The following is a 26,159-nucleotide window of genomic DNA, read 5'->3' as shown; positions in this document are numbered from 1 at the left end:
TCACGTGCCTAAGCAGGTGTTTTTTTTTTTTTTGATAAATCAGATGATTTATATTGAAAATACATATATGTGGTAATTAAAAAATAAAATATTATTAAACTGAAAAGGAAGATTAGCTGGAGATACCCAACGCATAGATTCCATATAATCTGTCATGTACGAAGCCTTCCAATCAACAGTACTATTCATTTCTCAATATATATGTGAGACTTTAAAAGATGATATAGATTGCAATGTTTTCCAACAATCTTGTAAAAAATGATAGAGCCTACCCTTATCAACCGGTGCAATCAAAACCCATCTGGTAATCATCATTGAGTCATCCTCTAAATAGATATATGAAGAACATAGTGTATATATACAACATAATGTATGTCCTCCCATGCTGCCCTCAACTCTGCCATCAAAGCTGTGGTATAAACAATCGTAACATCACCGGCCGCTATAAAAGGACCGTGTCACTTCAAATAACCAAAGAAATCTCATTTTACTATTCTTATGTGCTAGATATTTTCTTTCCTCATTTTCTTCTTCCTTTCCTTTTCTTTCTTTCTTTCTTTTTCTTCCAATGTGGGCGTTGGACGCTAGCCTAAGTTGATATCAAAATGAAAGTTGAGATCCTTCTTTTTTTTTGATGAAAGAAAGGTTGAGATCCTTCAACCTGTGAAGGTGGTCATACTCCTCGTTTTGAGACTGAAGATTGGTCTTAGAAATGACACTGAACGGGTGGTTGGTGAATTGTGATGAAATCGGAGCAATACGATTTCTTCACCCACGCATGTGGCGTCACACCCAGGTTGGTGCGACTAATTTATAGGAATAAGCACGAGAATCAGACCTCTTCCGGTGTCGAAATATTTTTGGTGAAGACTTCATCAAAACTTTTTTCGATGTATAACGTATCGACCTTTTGAATTCCAGTGCAACAAGACTAGCCTAACAGCCGTGAGAAGGACACAAAATGCTTGTATAGTTTACATTTGACAGTTGGCTCTCATATTTTATGTGCTGGTGGTAGCTTATAAGGCAACCAAATGGCAATGGAACAGGTCCTTCTTGCCCACCGAAATAGCGGGCTTGCGCGAGTCTCGGATGATAAATTCCTATAGCAATGTGATCAGTGGGTTTGCTGCTAGACTTACAGAGGAAGAGCTTTCACATATGAAGAACAAATCCGGGTTCACAGATGCTTATCTTGATCGGATTTTGCCACTCCCATACGCACACCCCTAGCTTCTTAAGCCTCCACCGAGATGCACCGGGCCTCTGGAAGGATTCTAATTATGGCAAAGGTGTGATAATTGGAGTGCTAGATACTGGAATTGCATCCAACCATGCTTCGTTCAGTGATGAAGGAATATCTTCTCTGTTAATAAATAAACTTAATTGTACTATTATTAGTATTGGAAGTCTAAGAATTTTGAGAGTCTAAGAGTCATATAGAAACTCCCATTATCTAGAAGATATATGAGTAATTATGAGTTAATCTCGAAATATGGATGTGATCCTTGGAAAGAAGTATTATAAATACTTATTTAGTGATATATTGTTTATAAATACCCTCATTTTGTAATGCAACAATGAGCATTTTGAGCCTTTGAGTACCTTCAAAAAATATAATATTATTTTATTTCAAGCCCATCATTCTTCCTTTGACAACTTCAAAGTAGTATCAGAGATATAATATCCACCAATAGTCTCCTCCAACCCTACTTTCTTCATCTCATCAAAACAAACTATGAAAATTGATGCTTGCAAATGAAGACTCTACTTGGGTCTCCAGATCTTTGGGATCTGGTAGAAGAAGGCTATCAAGAGCCAAGAGAAGGAGAGATTCTCACTAATCAAGAAAAGGAGTCTCAAAAGAAGGATAAGAAAGCCTTATATTTCATCTATCAATCTATAGATGAATCAGCCTTTGAGAAGATCACGGCGGCAACCACTTCAAAACAAGCATTGGAGATTTTTCAAATTCTTATACAGGAGTAGAGAAGATGAAGAAAGTTTGCCTCCAAACTCTTTGAGGTAAATTTAAAATCCTACAAATGAAAGAATCCGAATGTGTTTCAGATTATTTCACAAGAGTCTTAGGTGTTGTCAATCAATTGAGGAGGAACGGTGAAACTATGGATGACACCAGAGTAATAGAGAAAATTCTGCACTCATTGAATGTCGAATTCGACTATATTGTGGTTGCCATCGAGGAGTCAAAAGATTTGGAAGAGATGACTATAGATGAGCTTATAGATTCCGTACAAGCTCATGAAGAAAGATTCAACAAGAGGAGGCAAGAGCCTTTGGAGCAAGTTCTTCAATCCAAAGTTTCTTTGAAGGAGAACAAAGAAGACTCTAAGAATGAAAGGAGTCAAAGAGGTTGAAGATGAGGCCGTGGATGCAGTCGAGGTCATAGAGGCTACAATAACAAAGAGGAGTTAAGTCAAAGTTCAAAAGGAGGACGTGGACAAAGAGGCTCATCTAAGGGCAGAAGGTATAATAATTCCAAAGTTCATTGTTTTAATTGCAACAAACTTGATCATTATGCTTTAGATTATTGGTATAATGATGCTAACCAAGTTGAAGAGAAGGCTCATTATGCAAAGAAGAAAGAAGAAGATGGTGATGAAGTTTTATTGCTTGCTTGCAAAGAAAATGACACCGATGAGCAAAATATGTGGTTCTTGGATACTGATGCAAGTAATCACATGTATGGTTATAAAAACGTATTTACGGAGTTGGATGAATCGGTGAATGGACATGTGTCTTTTGGTGATTGCTCCAAAGTAGACGTGAAGGGCAAAGGTAAAATCTTTATTCAATTAAAAGATGAAAGTCATAAATTTATCTCTAATATTTATTACATACCGGAGATGAAGAACAATATTTTGAGTTTGGGACAACTTTTAGAGAAAGAATATGATGTGCATATAAAAAATAGAAGTCTATATTTGAGAGATCAAAAGAATAATTTGATAGCCCATGTTCAAATGATAAAAAATAGAATGTTCATGCTTAACATCAAACATGTCGATACTAAATATTTGAATGCAAGTGTGAAGGATTGCTCATGGCTTTGGCATTTGAGGTTTGGTCATCTTCATTTTAGTGGCCTCAAAGCAACTATCAAGCAAGAAGATGGTGAAGGGCTTACCACATATTGACTTTCCAAAATAATTTTGTGAAGGGTGTGTTCTTAGTAAGTAATCAAGAAAGAATTTTTTCAAAGAAGCTTCCTATCATGCAAAGAAACCACTTGAGCTCATTCACATCGATATATGTGGGCCAATTTCTCCAACATCTTTTGGAGAGCATCATTATTTTCTAACCTTTATTGATGATTTTAGCAGAAAAACTTGGGTGTACTTTTTGAAGGAGAAGTCGGAAGTATTTTTCACATTCAAGAAGTTTAAAGCTATGGTAGAAAAAGAATGTGGCTACTAAATCAAGACCTTATGATCCGATTGTGGAGACGAATTCACATCCAAAGAGTTCAAATATTTTTGTGAAGAGCATGACATTCGATGACTCTTGATGGCACCCTATTTTCCCCGACAAAATGGAGTGGCAGAGTGAAAGAATAGGACCATTCTTGATATGGTTCGAAGTATGCTGAAGACGAAGGTCATGCTGAAGAAATTTTGGGCAAAGATCATAAATTATGCGGTCTACTTGCTCAATCGATATCCTACCAAGAGCTTAAAGGATATAACTTCATAAGAGAAGTGGAGTGGAAGATAACTTAGTGTCTCACACTTGAAGATTTTTGGAAGTATCACCTATGCTCGTACCCCAGATCAAAAAAGAATGAAGCTTGAAGACAAGAGTAAAAAGTTTATCTTTATCAGGTATGATGCTCGATCTAAAGCTTATAAGCTCTTTGATCCAAAAACTAAAAGGATTCATATTAGTAGAGATGTGGAGTTTCATGAAGATGGTATGTGGAGTTGGTAATCAAACAAAGAGCTATTTTATGAAGAGAAGGAAGAAGAAGAGAAAGAATCAAAGGTGCATTTTGAAGTTTCTTCACCACATTCATTTTCACATTCTAGAGTATCACCTCTTTTGAATGATAGTCCAATGCAAAGGAAGATAAGGAGTTTGCAAGAGCTATATGAGGTAACAAACGAACTTAATCTTATTTGTCTTTTGGCTAACAATGAAAATATTTTTTTTGAAGATGCAATATAAGATAAGATTTGGAAAGCCGCCATGGATGAGGAGATCAAAGCAATAGAGAAAAATGATACTTGAAAACTTACTACTCTCCTCGAAAACCATAAATCCATAGATGTTAAATGGGTTTACAAGAAGAATAAGAATGCTCAAGGATATATAGAAAAGTACAAAGCAAGATTGATAGCCAAAAGCTACAAACAACAAGCCGGTATCGACTATGAAGAAGTGTTCGTCCCAGTTACTCACATGAAAACTTGTAGCACAATTCAAATGGCCAATTCTTCAAATAGATGTCAAATCAGCTTTCTTGAATGAAATTTTAGAAGAAGAAGTCTATGTGAATTAATCCGAAGGGTATGTGAAGAAGGGTCATGAAGAAAAGATTTTAAAGTTGAAGAAGATGCTCTATGGCTTGAAACAAGCACCTAGAACATGGAATAGTAGAATTAATGCATACTTTAAAACTAATGACTTCATGTAATATCCATATCAGTATGCCTTATATGTGAAGAAGAAGAATGAAGATATATTGTTTATTTCTTTGTATGTAGATGATCTTATTTTTACAGAAAGCAACTCTCAAATGTTTGAAGAATTCAAGCAAGCTATGACCCTAGAGTTTGAGATGACAGATTTGGGGCTTATATCATATTTTCTCGGCTTAGAGGTCAAGCAAAACAATGAAAGCATCTTCATTTCTCAAGAAGCATATGCAAAGAAGATTCTTAAGAGGTTTAAGATAGAAAATTATAAGCCAATAAGCACCCCTGTTGATTATGGAGTCAAACTATCAAAATTTGAAGAAGGTAAGGTGATAGATCCTAGTCTTTATAAAAGCTTAGTTGGAAGCTTAAAATATCTCACATGCACAAGATCGGATATTTTATATGGAGTTGGCTTATTAAGTCGTTTCATGGAGGAACCAAAATCTACACATTGGAAGGCTGCAAAAAGAATTCTTCATTACCTCCGAGGTACTATATCTCATGGATTAATCTCATGGATTAATATATTCTTTTTCTTATGATTTTTGATTTTTTGGTTATTCGGATAGTGATTGGGGAGGAGATTCAAATGATAGAAAGAGTACAACCAAATTTATTTTCTATATGGATGATATGGCATTCACTTGGCTTTTTAAGAAGCAAGTTATTGTGACTCTTTCTACTTGTGAGGCAAAATATGTTGCAGTATCTTCATGTGTTTGCCATACCGTATGACTTAGAAGATTGTTATAAAATATCTATTTCTCTCAAATTGAAGCTACTGAGATATATGTGGATAGTAAGTCGGCAATGGCATCAGCAAAAAATCTAGTCTATCATGAAAGGAGTAAGCATATCAACATCCATTTTCATTTCATAAGAGAGCATGTAAAAGAGAAGAATATGGAGTTAATTTATGTGAAGACTTATGATCAAGTTGCCGATATCTTCACTAAGCCACTTGTGGCAAATTATTTTCACAAGCTCAAGAACTTACTTGGCATGAAGGATGGAATATAACTAAGTTTAAGGAGGATGTTAGTAAATAAATTTAATTGTACTATTATTAGTGTTAGAAGTTTAAGAGTTTTGAGAGTCTAAGAGTCATATAGAAACTCCCTAGAAGATGCATGCATAATTATGAGTTAATCTCAGAATATGGATGTGACTCTTAGATAGAAGTGTTATGAATACTTATTTAGTGATATATTATGTCCAGTAAATTTTTCTAGTGGCTATAAACATCCATGGAATCATTTTATAATGCAACAATGAGCATTTTAAATCTTTGAATACCTTCAAAAAATATAATATCATTTTATTCCGAGCCCATCATTCTTCTTTTGACAACTTCATTCTCCTCCTGCAAAATGGAAGGGCTACTGCAAGTTCAATGCCTCCAACTGCAACAACAAGCTCATCGGTGCAAGGGAATTTCTTACAGGATCCAACGCCATGCAGACCGCCACAGATAGAAGGAAACTGTGAGGATCGACGAATGACACCAATGGACATGGCACGCACACGGCCTCCACTGTAGATGGCATGTTCGTAAACAATGCTAGCGTGAACGGTCTGGCCAAAGGCACAGCTTCTGGAGTGGCGCCTTACGCTCACCTTGCCATCTATAAGGTGTGTACGGGAGATGGTAGTTGCGCTGAGTCCGACATACTAGCGGGGATGGATGCCACGGTGGAGAATGGAGTCGATCTGACGTCGTTGTCCATCGGTGGATCATCCACTACTTCGACCGAGACAATATTGCTATTGGTGCTTTTGGGGCAATCCAGAAGGGCATCCTTGTGAGCTGCGCGGCTGGAAATGACGGGCCGGAGCACGGCACGCTGTCGAATGAGGCGCCATGGATCCTCACAGTCGGTGCAAGCACCATGGATCGGTTGATTCAGACAACAGTGACACTCGGAGGTAACGATGAAATTAATGGAGAATCTGCTTACGAGCCTAACAACTTCAGCTCCACCCCGCTGCCTTTGATCTATCCTGGCATCCTCGGAGGCCGTCAGGCTGGTTTTTGCGACAATTCCCCTTTAGACGACATCGATGTACGGGGAAAGATAGTTGTTGGGGAATACCGACCGACCCCGCTCATGCCGACTTATAATCGGGCATACACGACCGACCGACCGACCGATCATCGGGTGCCGTTACCGACCGAGGATATGTCGGTCGGACGGACCTTTTCCGTCCTTCCGACCGACTGCACCAGGGGGTCCGATGCCCGACTCCCGCGATGTGCCCGACTGACCGTCGGAGGGGTCCGAATCTCCGCCCGACGCCCCTCAGCTGGCCGCCGACCTAAGGTCGGTCGACTCCTCCAATCGCCGTACTACTGCCAGAGACTGTCAGTCCTGACAACAGCATGCGGCACTGCCGCCTAGGGGCATTGTCCCGCCTATGGCATTGTCAACCCTAGTGATTTGATGGCCCCACGGTGATTTGACACCTTTACGGTGACTCTGACAGTCTACAGTGAGTTGACAATTCTTCAATTGTCCGCGCCATTAATGACGGCGCCATACCACGCTCCACTGTATATATCGAGGAAGGCAACAGTGCTAGAGGTCCCTTCGAAACTCTTGAGCTTGCTCCCTCTCTCCCTTTTCCTCTCTCGTTGAGCTCCTTGCTTTCTTTTCACTGTTGCCTAGTCTCCTCTCTGACTTGACCGTCGGAGGGTCCCTGTCGGAGCCACCTTCGGTCAGTGTGGACTTTCTTTTGCAGGCGCTCGTTCCCGGCGACCAGGTGACGAGGAGATTGGCCGCAACAGATTGGCACGTCAGGTAGGAGAGATGACAAAGACAAGAGCTCAGCGATCGAGGGTCACCGGATCGGCGAGGCGCTCTTCCCACCGGGAAGAGGCCTCTCCTCCACCCTCCACGACGGAACCCAGCTCTCTGCACCCCACGGTGACCACAGAGGCACAGATCACGACGATCGTATGGTAGATGACCGTGCTGACGGACGCGGTCAAAAGCCTTCAGCAACAGCCGGTCCAGCTGCCGCCATCACCGGTCGGGCAATCGACGGCACATTCGATGCCCTCTAGGAGCAGTCGCCGATGCCCACGTCGATCTCCGTCGCCTCCGCAGGAGCACCCGCCACAGCACTCCCACAGAGGGGAGGAGGGGCGGCCGCGGTGCGACACCCATCGGTCCCGACAGCATTCTCCCTCCCAACTGGAACGAGCGAGGAAGGAGAAGCGACCGCGAACGCCGTCCGCCTCCCTCTCGGAATCTTCTGGAGACTCCACTCCTGGGGTCTCCCAACACCGACGGACAGACGACTACGAATGTAGGTTCGAGGAAATCGACCGTCGGCTCGCACAGTTGCAGGTGGACGGGCAGAAATCTTCAAACGATGTTGACTTCCAGACCGCCCAACCTCTCTCCCGACTCATCCTCGATGAACCGATCCCCAGTCGGTTCAAGATGCCGCACGTGGAGCCCTACGACGGCTCCACCGACCCAATCGACCACCTGAAGAGCTACAAAGCTCTCATGACGATTCAAGGGGCAACCGACGCCCTCTTTTGCATCGGCTTCCCCGTCACGCTCCGCAAAGCTGCCAAAGCCTGGTACTCCGATCTTCGATCGGGAAGTATCCACTCCTTCGGACAGCTCGAGCACTCTTTCGTGGCTCACTTTAGCACCAGTCGAAAGCCACCGCGAACGTCGGACAGCCTTTTCTCCCTCAAACAGGGAGAAAATGAGATGCTCTGACATTTCGTGACGCGATTCAACGCGACCACGCTCGAGGTTCGGGACCTCAACGAAGACATGGCTATCTCGGCCATGAAACGGGGGCTGAGGGCATCCTGGTTCACTTACTCCCTGGACAAGACCCTCCCCCGGATGTATGCCGAATTATTGGAGCGCGCGTACAAGTACATGCGTGCGGACGAAGGAGCCTCCGATCGGTGCTTGATCGAATTTAAGGGCCCGAAGGAGAAGCGAAGAAAAGGTCGGGATCCTGCCGAACCTAGCAGGCCCCCGACCGAAGGTCGGGTCTCACCCCCGCGGCGAAACCAGAAGTCGCCCCGACGGCAGACTCCAAGGCCGACACACCCCAGGTATGACTCCTACACTCCTCTCTCTGCTCCCCGTGCGCAGATTCTGATGGAGATCGAGGGGGAAAAGTACCTACGACGGTCTCCGCCTTTGAAGGCAAAAGGCCTCGACCGACGGAAGTACTGTCGATTCCACCGGGGCCACGGCCACAATATCGAGCAATGCATCCAGCTTAAGGATGAGATCGAAGCTCTCATCCGTCGAGGGTATCTCGATAAATTCTGGAGAAACCCGCCGACTCGATCAGTGGCCAACCGACGACCCCAGCCGACTGAAGAAGCAACGACTAATCAGCTGACGGTCGGGGTCATCAATATGATTTCCAAGCGACTGGGCCCGAGGGCGACTACTGGAGGGGAGCCGACGAAGAAGCTGTGCCCGGATGACACAATTACCTTTACGGAAGAAGATGTTCGGGGCATCCAAACTCCCCACGATGACGCTGTTGTTGTCTCAGCAACAATAGCAAACTATGATGTAAAAAGAATCTTTGTAGATAATGGAAGTTCAACGAATGTTTTGTTTTACTCGACCTTCTCCCGGATGCGGCTATCAACCGACTGACTCAAGAGGGTCTCTACGCCCTTGATAGGCTTCGCCGGGGACGCCGTCGCAACGGAAGGAGAAATTATCCTGCCCGTGACGGTCGGCACCGAACCACGACAAAGCACGATCCATTTGACTTTTGCGATCGTCCAAGTGCCTTCGACCTACAACGCTATACTTGGAAGACCCGGACTAAACGCCCTCAAGGCGATTGTCTTGACATACCATCTCTTGGTTCGGTTTCCGACCAAAAATGGAGTCGGAGAGATGCGCGAAGACCAACAGCTCGCTCGTCGATGCTTCCAGATCTCCGCTCAAAGCGACGAGTTGAAGGGCTCCCTGACGATCGACAAGCTAGACCAACGGGAGGAGGAAGAATGGGGCTCACCGGCCGAACAGCTCGTGTCAATCCCGATAGCGAAGAGCCCCGACCGAAAGGTATGGGTCGGGTCTCAACTACCCGACCCAGAACAACAACGGTTGGCGGAGCTGCTGAAGGCCAACGCCGACATATTTGCTTGGTCGACAGCTGATATGTCGGGCATCCCTCCGGAGACAATAACGCACCGACTCAACATCGACCCGATGATGAGGTCGGTGAAACAGAAGAAAAGGTCTTTTGCTCCTGAAAGACAGAAGGCGATCGACGAAAAAGTGGACAAGCTACTCGAGATGAGCTTCATCAGAGAAACCACATATCCCGATTGGCTCGTCAATGTTGTCATGGTCAAGAAAGCCAACGAAAAGTGGAGGATTTGTATCGACTACACCGACTTGAATCGGGCCTGTCCGAAGGACAGCTTTCCACTTCCAAGGATCGACCAGCTGGTGGATGCGACGTCCGGATTTCGACTGCTCAGCTTCATGGATGCCTTCATCGGGTACAACCAGATCCAGATGGCACCCGAAGACGAGGAGCACACTGCCTTCGTGACCCCCAAGGGCCTCTACTGCTATCGAGTAATGCCCTTCGGGCTGAAGAATGTCGGCGACACCTACCAACGACTTGTCAACAGGGTCTTCAAAGACCAGATCGGACGCAATATGGAAGTATACGTGGATGACATGCTGGTAAAAAGTGCGCAGACCGCAGATCATGTTCGAGACCTCGAAAAGGCCTTCCGCACTCTACGACGACACCGGATGAAGCTGAACCCGACTAAGTGCGCCTTCGGAGTAATCTCGGGAAAGTTCCTCGGGTTCCTCATCTCGCAATGAGGAATCGAGGCTAACCCTGAGAAAATAAAGGCAATCATCGACATGCGCCATTCGAACACCAAGAAGGAGGTCCAGCAGCTGAACGGAAAGATCATTGCTCTCAGCCGGTTCATCTCTCGATCGGCAGAAAGGTGCCTCCCGTTCTTCAAAACTCTGAGACAGGCGAAGGGCTTCTCTTGATCGGATGAGTGCTAACGGACCTTTGAGAATCTGAAGAGGTACTTGGCTTCCCCGTCGTTGCTTGTGAGGCCAGAGGTCGGGGAGATATTGTATCTCTATTTGGCCACCTCCTCCGAGGCAGTCAGTTCGGTGCTCGTCAGAGAAAATGAGAGCCGAACCCATCAACCTATCTACTATACCAGCAAAGTGCTCCGCGGCACTGAAGCTCGATATTCGGAGACAAAAAAGATGATTTTCGCCTTGACCGTCTCCGCACAGCGACTCCGTCCATACTTCCAGATGCATGCCATTGTGGTTCTCACCAACCAGCCCCTGAGGATGATATTGCGCCGACCTGATACATCGGGATGACTGGCAAAGTGGGCGATGAAGCTCAGCGAGTTCGACATATAGTACCGACCGCGACCTGCCTTAAAGGCTCGGGTCCTGACCGACTTCATCGCAGAATGCCCGACGACCGACCAAGGGTCGGAAGACGTGGACCCCGGACGAGATGCGGTCTCCAAGCCTGACCCGGTCTCCATCTGGGTACTGCACATCGACGGAGCTTCAAACGCCCAAGGGAGCGGGGCTGGGTTCCTGCTCACCAACTCGGATGGGGTAGACATCGAGTACGCCCTCCGATTCGACTTCAAAGCCTCCAATAACCAAGCCGAGTATGAAGCGCTCCTCGCCGGCTTGAGGATGGCAAGGGAACTTGGGATCGACAGCCTCCGGGCATTCTCCGACTCTCGGCTGATCGTGGGGCAGGTCAAAGGCGAATTCGAGGTGCGAGATCCAGCCATGGCAAAATATCTCCAGAAAGTGAAGGATCTCGTAACGTGCCTCAAGTATTTTGAAATTTCCCACATCCCTATATCGGAGAATGCCCGGGCCGACGCACTCTCCAGGCTGGCAACCTCGGCTTTCGACTCTTTGGGCCGGATGTTCGTGGAGAATCTCGAGCAGCCAAGCATCGACAAAGTCGAAGAGGTGCTACAACTGACAGCTGAACCAAGCTGGATGGATTCGATTGTTCGATTTCTGACCGACGGGATCAGCCCTGAAGATCCCACGGAGGCCAGGCGGCTCCGATGGTCGGCCTCCCAATATGTGATCATGGACGGCCGACTCTACAAAAGGTCGTTCTCCCTTCCCTTGCTCAGGTGTTTGGGACTGACCGATGCAGATTACGCACTCAGAGAAGTGCACGAAGGAATCTGCGGGAGTCACTTGGGGGGCAAATCCTTAGCCTACAAGGTCCTACGGCAGGGTTACTATTGGCCCACCATGAGGAAGGACGCGGTTGAGTTGGTCCGGAAGTGCAAACCATGCCAGAAGTATGCCAACGTACAACACCAACCAGCCGGCCAAATCACTCCTATCGTCACCCCATGGCCCTTCGCTCAGTGGGGAGTCGACATTCTCGGTCCCTTCCCTCCGGCATCGGGCCAAAGGAAGTTCATAGTCGTAGCTATCGACTACTTCACCAAATGGGTGGAAGTCGAGCCCCTGGTGCAGATTACCGAGCGCAAGATGGAGGACTTCGTTCAGAAGTCCATCATCTTCAGGTTCAGACTACCGCATACCATTATCACCGACAATGGACGACAATTCGACAACCAAGACTTCAGAGACTTCTGTGCGAGGTTTCACATCACGCACCGACTGACTTCAGTCGGGCACCCACAGTCCAATGGCGAAGTCGAGGTGACCAACTGGACCATACTACACGGGCTCAAAACCTGACTGAATGAAGCCAAAGGCCTCTGGGTCGACGAGCTGAGCTCCGTTCTATGGGCTTACCGAACGACCCCCCGCGTTCCGATCGGGGAGTCGCCTTTCAGCTTGGCCTATGGGATAGAGGCAATGATACTGCTCGAGATCGGGCTGCCATCAACTAGGGTCGAGCAGTATCAAGGACCGGACAACTCTGATTGCCGGAGAGCCGACCTAGACCTCCTCCCCGAGCTTCGGAGCGAGGCTCAACTTTGTATGGCTTCATACCGAAAGAAAGTAGCCCGATATTACAACGCTAAGGTCAAGCCAAAGCTTTTCAGGCCTGGGGACCTAGTCTTAAGAAAGGCAGAAGTCTCGAAGCCCCTAGACCAAGGGAAGTTAGCTCCGAATTGGGAAGGGCCCTACATGGTAGCGGACACCTATGGGCCAAGGGCTTACCGACTGGAGACTCTGGAAGGGAAACCCATTCCCCGAACCTGGAACACCGACAACCTGAAGTTGTATCACCAATGAACTTTGTACATGTTTATTTGGAATACAAATCCAGTTTCAAATTTCGGAGTCTTAACTCTTCGACTGATGATCGGCGCTCACCAAGAAGGTCGAGTCCTGACGTCCCAACTCAGACTTAGTGTCCGCATGGACCAACGGCCCGACCACCGACGATGTATCGGGCGCTCACAATGGCCGAACCATCCACGACAACGAGAGTTAACACTCCTTCTACGATCAAAGTTTCGGGCCAAACGATCAGCTGACTTGCCGACTGGGCCCCGACCAAAGAAAGGCAAAATGCCTACGCGACCGCCGTCGTGACTTACCGACCGAGCTACGGCTGGTCGAAGGATATTCGGCTTACCACCGTCTATCACACGAAGCGACCACTGTCACATTCATGACTCACCGACCGAGCTATGGCCGGCCGGGAGATATTCGGCTTACCACCGTATATCATGCGGCGCAGTGTAAGTACCCGACACTAGGGTATCAGGATCCGACTTATCATCGTCTCCCCGACTAAACGCACCGGATGACATTTGACTGAATGCGTTGAAAGAGACCCGACTGCCAAGTCTTATCCGGCGGTCGGTCGGCTTTCGACTCAACGAGCACGTCCGACTCACAGCCGGGTGAAGGATGCCCGACCCACAGTCGAGCGAAGGATGCCCGACTTAAGCCCTCGATCATCGAAAGACCGATCCAAAGTCGGGACTTGTTCTACCTTTGTGGCGGCACGAATTACCGAACATCCTAACTGATCTATATGGGTTAGCGGCTTACGTGTTCAAATGCATTCCACAACACATGGAAAGAAGAAAGACATGCAGAAGGAAAAAGTTCAAGTCCAAAAAACTTTGATTTTGATTTCATTGAAAATCAAAATAAGCTTACAAAGTTGGGCTAAAGCCCGAATACAAGTCGGAGCAAAAGAAAAAATAAAAACAGATAACCGACTAGTCCTCAGAGTCGGCCTCCTCCACTGGATATCGACGGGGGACGGTCGGCAAATTCGATCTGGCTTCGGCAGTCGGGGTCGCTTGATCTTCGGTGGCTTGCTCTGCATCCTCTTCGGCTTCCGCCCTGGTGGTGAGGCCTTCCGACGTCGGATCGACCGTCTCCTCCACAGTTGGGGCCTCCGACTCTGGCAGAACAATACTGCTGAGATCAAGCTTCGGGTACAGGCTTCGAACGGCTTCCCGAGCATCCTCATACCCGATCCGGTATGAAAGGAAGCCGCTCTCCAGAAGCTCTTCTCGGTACTCTTTCGAGTCACGGAAGTCTTCGACAGCCCGACCCATGGCCTCCTTCGCCGACTCTGCTTCTGCCCTCGCGATGTCTGTGTCGGCCTGGGCGACGGATAGGCCTTCCTCGGCCTTAGCAAGATTTCCAAGGCTTACTCGGAGCTGCTCGCGGTCGGCCTCCAGCTCCTTGGCGAAGCTGTCCCGCTCGTGCCGAAGCCGACGGACGGTCCGGGATTTCTTCTTCGCGTCGTCCCAGGTCGACTGCAGCTCCGACTCCGACGTCGCCAAGGCTCACTTGAGTCGGGAGACCTCCTCCGTAAGTCGGGAGACCTCCCCCTCAAGTCGGCCCTCCTGTTCGACCGACTGTTGCAGCTGGTCGACCAGGATGACCTTGTCGGCTTCAACGACCGCGACCTTGTCTCTTCAAGCCGCGCGCATGTCACCGAACTTCCGGTATCCGGCCTCTAGATCGGATATGTTGTAAACAAGCTGCACAAAACAAAACCGACCGTCAGGAGACCGAGCTTACGAAAACCACATTGGAAATGAAGAAAAGAGGGATTTACCCGGATCATCATCGGGTAGAACGAAGACAGCATGCCAGAGACATGCTGGTTCTTCATCGCCTCGATGTCGGTGGGAAGGAAGAGCGCCTGGCACAGCCTCCTGGCCAAGTCGTGGTTGGCCAGGCCCGATGCACCTTCGGGGAGTTGGAAGTCGGTCGGTCCTCCACCGTCGGTCGATCGTCCTTCGTCGCCCGACACCATGGGGGCCTTCCCTCGACCGGACGCCCAGGCCCTGACGTCGGAGATGGATGGCAAGCTCGAGCCCGACTGAGTCTCGACCGACGGCGCGGCAGCAGCGGGCGTAGGTCGCTCGGGCTCGTGCGCCTCCTCCCAATTTTCCTCTGTAGGCTGAGCAGCCGGTGCACCATTGACCGACTCATCGGCCGCCCTTCTTTCGGGCGAGGTGGCGCCCTCGCCCGACGGTCCCTCGGACGGGACTTCGACGAGCACTGTCGGTGCCGACAGTGCGATGACGGGCTCTGCCCCCAACCCAGTCGGTTCACTCGGTGGAGCGACGTGGGGCCTCTTGGGAGGCTGCGACGGCCCGGCCCCTTGCGCCGGCCTCTTTCGAACGGCGTACTGACGTACGTCGGCTGCCGTCAGTCTTGATCTCGGCGGCATATCTGCAAGCAACGACAGACGGTCAGCACCATAAAGAAAAAATAAAAAGAAGAAAAAGGGGAAGAAAAATGAAAAACTGACCTAGGCGAGGGACCGGGCTGAGGCCGGCGTCGTACAAGGCCTGCTCGGTGACGAGCTCCCTTTGCTTCGGCACCGAGATATCCTTCAGCCGGTGGAAGTCTTCCTGATCCTCAGCTTCCACCCGACTGTTCTTGTTCGGCTCGGTTCGGGGATTCCCCCAACGGACAGGGAACCCCCAAGGAGTGGAAGAGGATGCGAAGAAGAACTGGTTCTTCCATCCATGAATGGACGACGGAAGACCAGTGATGAAAGAGAGCCCCTTCCGAGGATTGAAGTACCACCACCTTCGGGCTTTAGGGTGGGGTCGGAGGATGAAGAAATCTCGGAATAGGGAGATCCGAGGATCAGTCGGCAAAAGCCGACACAGAAGGGCAAAACTGACTATTAGCCGAACTGAGTTCGGCGCGAGTTGTGCAGGGCATAGCCCGTAATAGTCAAGAACGTTTCGGACAAACTTCAGGATCGAGAAACGAAGGCCGGCCCGGAGGTCCTCAACATAGAAGGCCACCTGGCCCTCAGGCGGGCTGTTAACCCGACCGTCGGTACCAGGGGCGAACAGCCGAAACTGCCCCGGGATGCGATATTGCTCCCGGAGCCGATCGACATTCGGCCCCGAAAGTGAAGAGACCTCCACCTCCGGAGTCGACCGAGTGTCGTCAGTCGGCTCTCCCGATCGACTTCCTCGGGGGGATGTCCTAGCCATGGACTAAAACAAAGGAAATGAAAAAGAAGGCAGGGAGGAGGAGACGGTGAAGATGATGATGGCCCCCAGAAGAAGAAGAGGGAGCTCCTAAGAAGAAAGAAAGAGGAGAAGAGTACCTGGAATGAGGGATTACGCAGGCAGAGTCTCGACAGCAAAGTAATGGGGGGGGGGTAAAAACTGAATATGGGCGACCCTGTATATATAGTACCCCCCGACGGTCGAGATGAAGGCACGACCAACGAGGAGTCCCCAGATCTCGCCACGTGGCGTCATCTGGGCCGTCCGTCGGCCCGACGGTTCGACGCACCTATCCTCAGATCGAGCCACGTCACCTCCATCCGCTCCAACGAACCCGTCCCAATGGCCGCGCACCACGTGACGCAAAGGCCATGACGTTTCGTATCCCCGAAGGGGCGGCGGGAATGACGGTTTTTCTTCCCGATGGGACAGGACGTCTGACACCGACAGGACGTCCGACACCGACATGACATCTGACACCGACTGGACATCTGACGCCAGCAAATCTCCCGACATTCATGAGACGCCTGACATCATATCAATCCACGGTACGGTCGGAACTTGATACACAGAGGATCCACTCCTTTTCGTCCGAAGCTACTGTCCAAACAAAGACATCGGCCAGCGCGCCGTCTGACTTAGGAGTGGAGGGGGGCAACTGTTGGGGAATACCGACCGACCCCGCTCATGCCGACTTATAATCGAACATACATGACCGACCGACCGACCGACCGATCGATCGTCGGGTGCCGTTACCGACCGAGGATATGTCGGTCGGACGGACCTTTTCCGCCCTTCCGACCGACTGCACCAGAGGGTCCGATGTCCGACTCCCGCGACGTGCCTGACTGACCGTCGGACGGGTCCGAATCTCCGCCCGACGCCCCTCAGCTGGCCGCCGACCTAAGGTCGGTCGACTCCTCCAATCGTCGTACTACTGCTAGAGACTGTCAGTCCTGATAACAGCATGCGGCACTGCCGCCTAAAGGCATTGTCCCACCTATGACATTGTCAACCCTAGTGATTTGACGGCCCCACGGCGATTTGACACCTTTACGGTGACTCTGACAGTCTACAGTGAGTTGACAATTCTTCAATTGTCCGCGCCATTAATGACGGCGCCATACCACGCTCCACTATATATATCGGGGAAGGCAACAGTGCTAGAGGTCCCTTCAAAACTCTTGGGCTTGCTCCCTTTCCCTCTCTCGTTGAGCTCCTTGCTTTCTTTTCACTGTTGCCTAGTCTCCTCTCTGACTTGACCGTCGGAGGGTCTCCGCCGGAGCCACCTCCGATCAGTGTGGACTTTCTTTTGCAGGCGCTCGTTCCCGGCGACCAGGCGATGAGGGGATTGGCCGCAACAATAGTTGTCTGTGATGACGACTGAATCGATGACGTGTCCAAGGGTGAAATTGTGAAGAATGCCGGAGGGCTCGGGTTGATCGTTGTCAATCTAATGGTGGAAGGCTTCACCACCTTCAGCTATACCCATGTACTTCCAACATCTCATGTTAGCTTCTCCGATGGACAGAGGATCAAAGCATACATCAATTCAGCTTCCGCTCCCAACGCATCCATCACCTTCGAGTGTACAGTGATTGGAACAAAACCGGCTCCGGCTGTTGCTTACTTTTCTTCAGGAGGACCGAGTCAGGCCGACCCTAACATCCTGAAGCCGGACGTCATTGGTCCCGGGGTGAACGTTTTAGCCGCATGGCCCTTCGAGGTCGGAGCCTCTGGCACCAGAGCCAGATTCAACATAATCTCTGTGCAAAGCCGGACGTCGTCTAAGGGGGTGAAGGTGGACGTGAAGCCGATGGTGCTCTCGTTTATGAAGGCTAACGAGAGGGTCCAGTACAACGTTACATTCAGCAGTAGCAGCATAAGCGGTGGGAAATATTTTCAAGGATATTTGATGTGGATTTCATCTGATAACAGTACAACGGTTGGAAGTCCAATAGTGATAGCCGTTGTGTGAAAACCCCAAATGAAGCTGTTATCTTGCCTGTAATACATGGTATAAAAGATATGACGTTTGGATCTACGCAAAAATATAGGCCTGGGTCACCTCCAGACCCACGCAAGTGCGGCTAAATGCATGGTTCTTAACTTCGTATGCAGGTGTCCCTCAACTACATGACAAGGTACCTAAAACACTATTTGTTCTTCGTATTCTTCCATGCGATCGATGTATGTGTCGGATAATGAATATGCCCGCGAAATTTGGCTGGGAATTTTTTTGTGATATCGATTGCAGGGTTCAGGGGTTCCAAGTAATTAAGATGAAAATAAGTAGGCCCACAATTGCTGAATGTCATGTTACTCTTGCAGGATTGGTGGGCTACGATTATTGAACTGAAAAAGTATAAATCACATGTCATTTATGTATTGCATGAAGGCCATCATTGAACCATATAAAATACATATAAGATAGTGAATACATTAAACTATGTATCCATAATCTTAGAGACCAGCATGTATCCATTATCTTATATAGACCAGCATGCATCCACTACCTTAAACAAGATAGTTCGGATTGAAATATAGGCCACACTACAGTGAAAATGGTCATTAACAATGCTATTAAGGTTATTTTACGATGCTAATAAGCGTCGCCAATAACCTTTACGATGCTTCAAAAAGCGTCGCCAAAGCATCGCCTATGTAAGAGTGGAGACGAAAAGCGCCGACGCTTTTTAAAAGCGTCGTTATTTTTTAACGACGCTTTAAAGCGTCGTAAAATTAAATTATAACGGCGCTTTTTAGCGTCGTTAATGACAACGCGTCCTCCACTCTACCAAGATGCTTTTTGAAGCGTCGGCTGTTAGGTTTTTAGCGACGCTTATAAGCGTCGTTAAACTTGTTTTAACGACGCTTATAAGCGTCGTTAAACATATTTCTAACGACGCGTTAAAGCATCGCAAAATTCAATTTTAACGGCGCTTTTTAGCGTCGTTAATGACTCCGCGTCCTCCACTCTACTAAGACGCTTTTCGAAGCGTCGGCTTTTTTGTCTTTAACGATGCTTATAAGCGTCGTTAAAGGTTTTAAGAGAAAAAAAAATATAGATTTTATATACAAAAAAAAAAGAATACATACATTCCTGTACAAAATTATATCAATTATTCTAACATAAACTTGTATAATCACCACCATTCACACCTGTACAATCACCACCATTCACACCAAAAGCAAACTTAAATAGCAAATTTAATAAAACCAAAAGATATTATTTTATATAAATAAAAATAAACTACTAATCGTCCATTACAATCAAGAGTAATATAAATAAATATAAGAATACAATAAAAATAAAATAATATCAATCCGCAGGCGGATGGTCGTCGTTGACTCCACGTGACGTGCCGCTGTCTCGACGGGTGCCTGATGTGCTAGGAGCCTACAAGAAACATATCAAAAGTATGATTTGCATATCTATAAATAAAAATATATAAATCATTACATTAATACAAAAATATATATTTAATAATATGTGTTTACCTGAGATGGACCATACATCTCTAATAAAGATGTAAGCCGATCAATCTGTCCCCTCATGGCCTGCATCTCGGCACGGCTCTGTCGCATCTCCTCCATCTCAGCGGCACGACTCTGTCTAATCTCCTGTATCTCCGCCTCGAGTCTGCGAACGCGTGAATCCTGAGCATCTGCTGCAGCATGCTGCGTATATCTACTAACCTCAGATAACTGAGTGGGGGTGACTCCTACTCCATAACCCCTCACTCAGCCGTAGCGCTCTGGTCTCATCAACTCTGTGAACACCTTGACCTCGATACGGCTCTGCTGCGTAGATGCTGCAGACTCGTCGTCACGCTCCGCAATAAGAGATGTAGCCATCTCCTGTATTTATTTTGAAAACAAGAGTTATACATTAATAGCTAACAAAATTAAATTTAAATCATTGTAAAAAATAGAATATTAATAATACCGTACATATAAATCTCTCGACTCATCTCGAACAAAAGTACCATCCTGATGAGTATGAGTCATCCGGTAAAACTCCACTTGTCCGAGTTCCCTCCCATGCTCATCCACCTACACAAATAATTTTAATTTTAAGCAAACAGTTATAATAATTTAAAAAAATATATGAGTATCAGGATACAGACATGATCCACGATACATAATGATATTAGTTATATAAATATTTCAACATAAAAATTAAAAGTTAATTATGAAAGTTTAAGGAACATACAAACTTCTGTCGGAGTCGTGCATAACTCTTCGACCCCGATGTATGAGGAACAGACTGAGCTGCTTGTGCAGCTCTACCAATAGCAGAATAAGTCTGTAAAATAAAGTAAAGAACTTGTTATATGTATAATATATAATAAAAATCAATATTTTTATAAAATATTTAAAAAAAAAAGATAATAAGCAGATAATATACCTGTGCCCTCTCGGAGAACCAATAATGAACCAACTCCATCCACTGATGAGGGGGTACATCAGGAGGACAATTCCTAGCAACCTCCTCCTCTGTCATACCCTGTCTCATATAGTCCTTCTTCAATTGTGCTCTATATTCTTTTCATTTGCGGTTGAGAGACTTCATTACAAAATCATGAGTGGATGGAGGGAGAACAAACTTGCTCTTTAAAAAAAAAAGTTAAATGAAATAAATTATATAAATAATTAACAATTAATATACAGTATGAACATCAATTCATTACCTCTATAACTCGGAGGAGCTCAACTTTGTACGTTGGAAGCATGTTATTCCATTTTGCATAGCCCAACGGATATAGCTGAGGCCTCCGAGCAACAGTCCCCAAAAATGAAGTCAATAAGCAGGAAGCTTTCTTAATTGGCTGACCTAGCTGATTGCACTCCACAACAATCCTCTCGCCCTCACGCATCTGCCACACATCTCGTACTACTGTGGGTCCGCGTCTAGAGCGTACTCTCCCGGATCCGTTTGCAAAAAATATATAAAAGTAACTATATCATAAATATACATAAAATAAAATAAAAATAAAATTACATGAAAGACAATATATACCCTGCACGTGTATCTCATCATCTGGCTGATGAACAGGAGGATCGTGCTGTGCTGATGATGAAGGACAGGGCTCAGAATGCTGTGCAGCTGAACTGACCTCAGGCTGCTGTGCTGAAGAAGACGTACCGGCCTCTGTCTGTGAAAACTGAAACTGCACACCAGCATATCGTCCCCTGCGACTCATGATGTCACCTAGCATTTATATAAATAAAAGGTAGAATCAGTTAATATATGGAGTAAAATAACACAATAATTAATGTAAAATATATACATCATAAATAATTATTACCAGTAACAATCAAGCAGTAGTGTTTCCTTCAAATTCTATTCTAACAAACGTCATCGTAGCATTTAAATCATCAGCTGGCACAAAATTGTAGGGCATACATTGTGTATAAGTGTCATCGTCATCATTCTCCACTTGGTTTTCCATATCATATAAGTCTCTAGGTTTTGTTTTGATAACAGTAAACTAATCTTTATCTTTTGCGTCTTGTACATAAAATACTTGACGAGCTTGAGATGAAAAAATGAATGGGTCATCCTTCAATAACACACCAGTGTGTATCAACCTTGAAAAATTTACAAGTGTAAATCCATTTGCATCTTGTTTCAAATCCCTTGGTGAGTTTATGTCTATCCAATCACATCTAAACAGTACTACTTTAAATTTTCTATAATAATCCAACTCATAGATATCTTTAAGTGCACCATAATAGAATTTTCCATCCGCTTCCACCATAACACCGCTATTCTGTATTTTTTTAAATTTCTTCCGTTCTCTAGTATGAAATTTAAAGCCATTAATTATGAAACCGTTATATGTATTCACAATCTTGTTAGGTCCTCGAGCAAGAGCTATTAGTTCATCTGAATTATTTGTCTCCATCATCTTTGATACCTAAAAAAAAATGATATGACGAAGTGCTGTTGAGTTATCTGATATTAAATATGTATCAAAAATTAATATATTCCATAATTAAATATAAATCACATCTGATTCGAAAGCCACATAGGGAATAACTCGACCAACCATCACTGTTCAATCCTTGCATTAGGACGAATGTTATGATTGGCTCGTCTCTGATAAATTAAAAATTTACTGCATAAAATATAAATATATCATTTAGAATATTATATCTAATATAAAATTTAAATTTTGATGTCATTCCTTAAATATACTAACCTGCGATGGTCAGATATTATGTCACTATGAAGTAACACATAACGATGTGCTTGTGCTAAGAATTTTTGATCAAGTACAATACTTTCAGCTCTTCCCAATAATTTTCCAGCAGTTAAGAATTTATACAGTTCTGCATTCTCCACAAAGTCATTATGCCGTTGAGGTCGACTAAAAATAGTCTCTACACCTTGAAGATATCTTGAACAAAATATCAAACATTCATCCGTAATATATGCTTCAGCAATCGAGCCTTCGGGATGGGCTCTATTTCGCACATAATCTTTAAGACGCACAAGATACCTTCAAGAATTAAATATTTATTAAAATATCAGTATGCTGTTATTTCTAATAAAATTATCAAAAGATTTAAGGTTTGCAATAATACCTCTCAATAGGATACATCCATCTATAATGTACCGGTCCACCAACTTTAATTTCTGAAGCTAGGTGAATGAGCAGATGTACCATAATAGTGAAAAATCTAGGAGAAAATTTTTTTTTCATCTGGCAAAGTGTAATTGCAATATCGGATTCTAACTGATCAAGTTTTCGAGGATCAATAACTTTGAAACATAATGCTTTAAAGAATGACGATAATCGAAGTACAATTGTAACAACTTGTTTCGGCAATGACGATTTTAAAGCTATTGGAAAAATATCTTGCATCAATATGTGACCATCATGACTTTTAAGATTTAAAAGTTTTCGATCCTTTAGATGCACACATCGTGAAATATTTGATGCATATCCATCAGGTACCTTGATATTTTTCAAAACTCCTAAAAAATTATCCTTTTCTCGAGCAGACATTGTGTAACATGCAGGAGGCACATAAATTCTATCATTAGCAAGCATTTTAGGATGAAGTTTCTGTCGGATACCCATTTCTTTTAAATCAAGACGTGCCTTCATGTTATCTTTGCTCTTTCCATCAAGGTTTAAAAATGTTCCAAGTAAATTATCGCAAATATTCTTCTCTATATGCATGACATCAAGATTGTGCCAAATAAGATTATGTTTCCAATAAGGTAAGTCAAAAAAGATACTTCATTTTTTCCATAAATATTTACTGGGCTGTTGTGTAGATGCTATCTGTGTGTTTTCCTCATTTTCATCCTCGAAATAATTATCTGGATCTTGAAACACCTCTACATCTATAGTACTGATACTGACTTCCTCTGGTAACCCTTCGTGCACTGAGCTTTCAACATCATCCCTTCCTCTTTTTTTAGAGGACTTTGAGTGCTTACCATAGCTGTAATTGATGCCATCCATTTGTCTATGAACATCAGTTCCAGAAGGTGGAATAGGGGCACATTCCAATTCTATAGTACCATCAAACAAATCTTTCTGAAATCAAAACAGATGATTTACTTCCAACCATCGACGATGTCCCATGTAACAAAATTTACCTCCATGTTTTAACCAAATTGAATGTATTGAATCTCCACAACAAGGACATGCGACCTGTCCCTTTGTACTCCAGCCAGATAAATTGGCATATGCTAGAAAATCATTAATAGTCCATAACAAAGCTGCCCGTAGTTTAAATGTTTGACCGTTGGAAGCATCAAATGCATCAACACCCTCCCACAACTATTTCAATTCCTCTATTAAAGGCTGTAGAAAAATATCAATATCATTACCTGGACCCTTATCTCCTGGAATAACCATTGATAAGATAAGTGATGATTGTTTCATGCACATCCACGGTGGCAAATTGTAAGGTATCAAAACGACTGGCCAAGTGCTGTAGGTAGAACTCAGAGTCCGAAATAGATTGAAGCCATCAGAAGCTAAGCCAAACCTAACACTGCGAACATCAGAGGCAAAATCAGGATGCCTATCATCAAATGCTTTCCATTGAAGACTATCTGCTAGATGTCTCAACATTCCATCCTTTGTACGTCCTTCATCATGCCATCTCATTGATGAAGTTATTTTTGATGATGCATAAATTCTTTTCAATCTAGGTATAAGAGGAAAGTAACGCAATACCTTGGTCGGTTTCTTTTTACTCCGCGTTGCATCCAATTCATTCAGTACATCGTCTCGATCTTCTTTTTGTGTTATCCATCTTGAAGATCCACATACATTGCATGACTTTTGATTAGCGTTTTCACCCCGATATAACATACAATCTTTCGGACAACTATGAATCTTTTCGTATCCAAGATCCAATTCCTTTACTACTTTCTTGGCTTCATAATACGATGGTGGTAAACGAGTGCTTTCTGGAAATGTATCCTTTAATAACTTGAACAGCATGGTAAAACTCTTTCCAGACCATCCATTCAAATATTTTATATGAAATAAATGTACAAGAAAAGAAATCTTAGAAAATTTCGTACAACCCGGATATAATTCTTCATCTGCATCTTTCATTAAGGTGTGATAACGAGCTATCTCATCATTAGATGTATGTATAGGCTCCTCAACATGCATACGTTCCATATGCATACATCCATCAAACATCCCAACTGTTTCTTGTATACTACTGAATTTTTCTAAATTTTGAACACCAAATCCAAAAGCATCTGTGATCAAACCCCTTATATCATCATCTCTTGCAGAATTATCTTGTAGGCTAGTGGATCCAAAATGAGTTAGGGGTTGGTTACATGATGATGGCAACATAGATTCTCCATGAAAAATCCAGTCGGTATAACCTCTTAAAAAACCATTCCATACCAAATGTTCTTCAACATTTTGTGGATCTAAAGAAGAACTATTTACACATTTTCGACATGGACATAAAATCTTTCCATTCAAACTACTTTTCTCCATACCAAATATAATGAAGTCATGAACTCCATCTAAATATTCTTTACTATTCCTTGGTTTATTTATCCAACTTTTGTCCATTGTAGGATAAAAATGATCGAACTTGCAATTTATCTAAAAATAAAAAAATTATACAATCTATATTAATGCAATGAGTAAAAAATATCAGTCATTTCATAAAATCTAAAAAAATAATAGCTAGATAAAGTTTACATAGTAAATGCTTGCTATCATCAACTAATAGGTAAAGAAGGTCCTATCCCATTCAGAAAATACATTAATTCTATAGGTCAATTACAGAAATCAAATGATATGTAACAAGAGCCGAAAAAAATTTCGGCAGTATTTTCCTTTAGTTCTCCCGCATAGGGAGAACAAAAGAAAAATACCATCCGAAATTTTTTTCGAACCCTCAGCATACCATTTGATTATGGTAATGACCTATAGAATTACTCACATTTTTCAAACTATCCATACTGGACAATCAATTGATCAATGTACATAATTCTTTTATCTATATAAAAATAAATAAATATACGGATATAATAGAATATGTACATTAATCAAAAGACGGGTCTATGTTTCTATGCAATGCATTTTTTTTTAAATTTAATTCATAATTAACTTGATTTAATACCTGATATTAACTTGGGGAGTAATGAAGAAAGAAACTTGGCCCAGCTTAATCCAGATACCTAGTCTTCATCAGCCACGAAGATAAGGATAACGTAGGCCACACGATATCAGGGTCCAGCCACATAACGAGTGCCACATGTCAGATAAGCAATCAATCAGGATTCATGAAACTATGAAATTATCCATTCATTAACCATGTAGCACAACCTTAATTAATTGTACTATATATTTTTGGGTGAACCTCATAGAGGGATACTAAGAGGGTGTGGTTGTAAATTGATCTAGCTCTATATCATTTATTTTATGCTATACATGTTTACCATATTTGATAATTTAGGAGAGGTGTGGATGAGGATGATCATGACTTATACGTTCGCTTCACAAGTACATATG

The 26,159-nt window shown here is 44.6% G+C and overlaps 1 long non-coding RNA gene and 1 pseudogene across 1 annotated transcript; one reads left to right on the top strand and one right to left on the bottom strand.

The window, feature by feature from the left end:
• The first annotated feature begins 712 nt into the window (after positions 1-712).
• Positions 713-18,491, top strand: LOC105060847 (subtilisin-like protease; annotated as a pseudogene).
• Positions 18,492-20,351: 1,860 nt separating this feature from the next.
• Positions 20,352-20,908, bottom strand: LOC140857032 (uncharacterized). Its single transcript, XR_012140507.1, has 3 exons — positions 20,832-20,908; positions 20,549-20,752; positions 20,352-20,446 (listed from the first exon to the last, which is right to left on the bottom strand). It is a non-coding gene; the product is annotated as an uncharacterized lncRNA (long non-coding RNA).
• Between the last annotated feature and the right edge of the window lie 5,251 nt (positions 20,909-26,159).

This window comes from Elaeis guineensis, chromosome 4 (genome assembly GCF_000442705.2).
Source record: "Elaeis guineensis isolate ETL-2024a chromosome 4, EG11, whole genome shotgun sequence".
Taxonomy (NCBI): domain Eukaryota; kingdom Viridiplantae; phylum Streptophyta; class Magnoliopsida; order Arecales; family Arecaceae; genus Elaeis; species Elaeis guineensis.
This window is presented reverse-complemented; position numbering and strand designations above follow the sequence as displayed.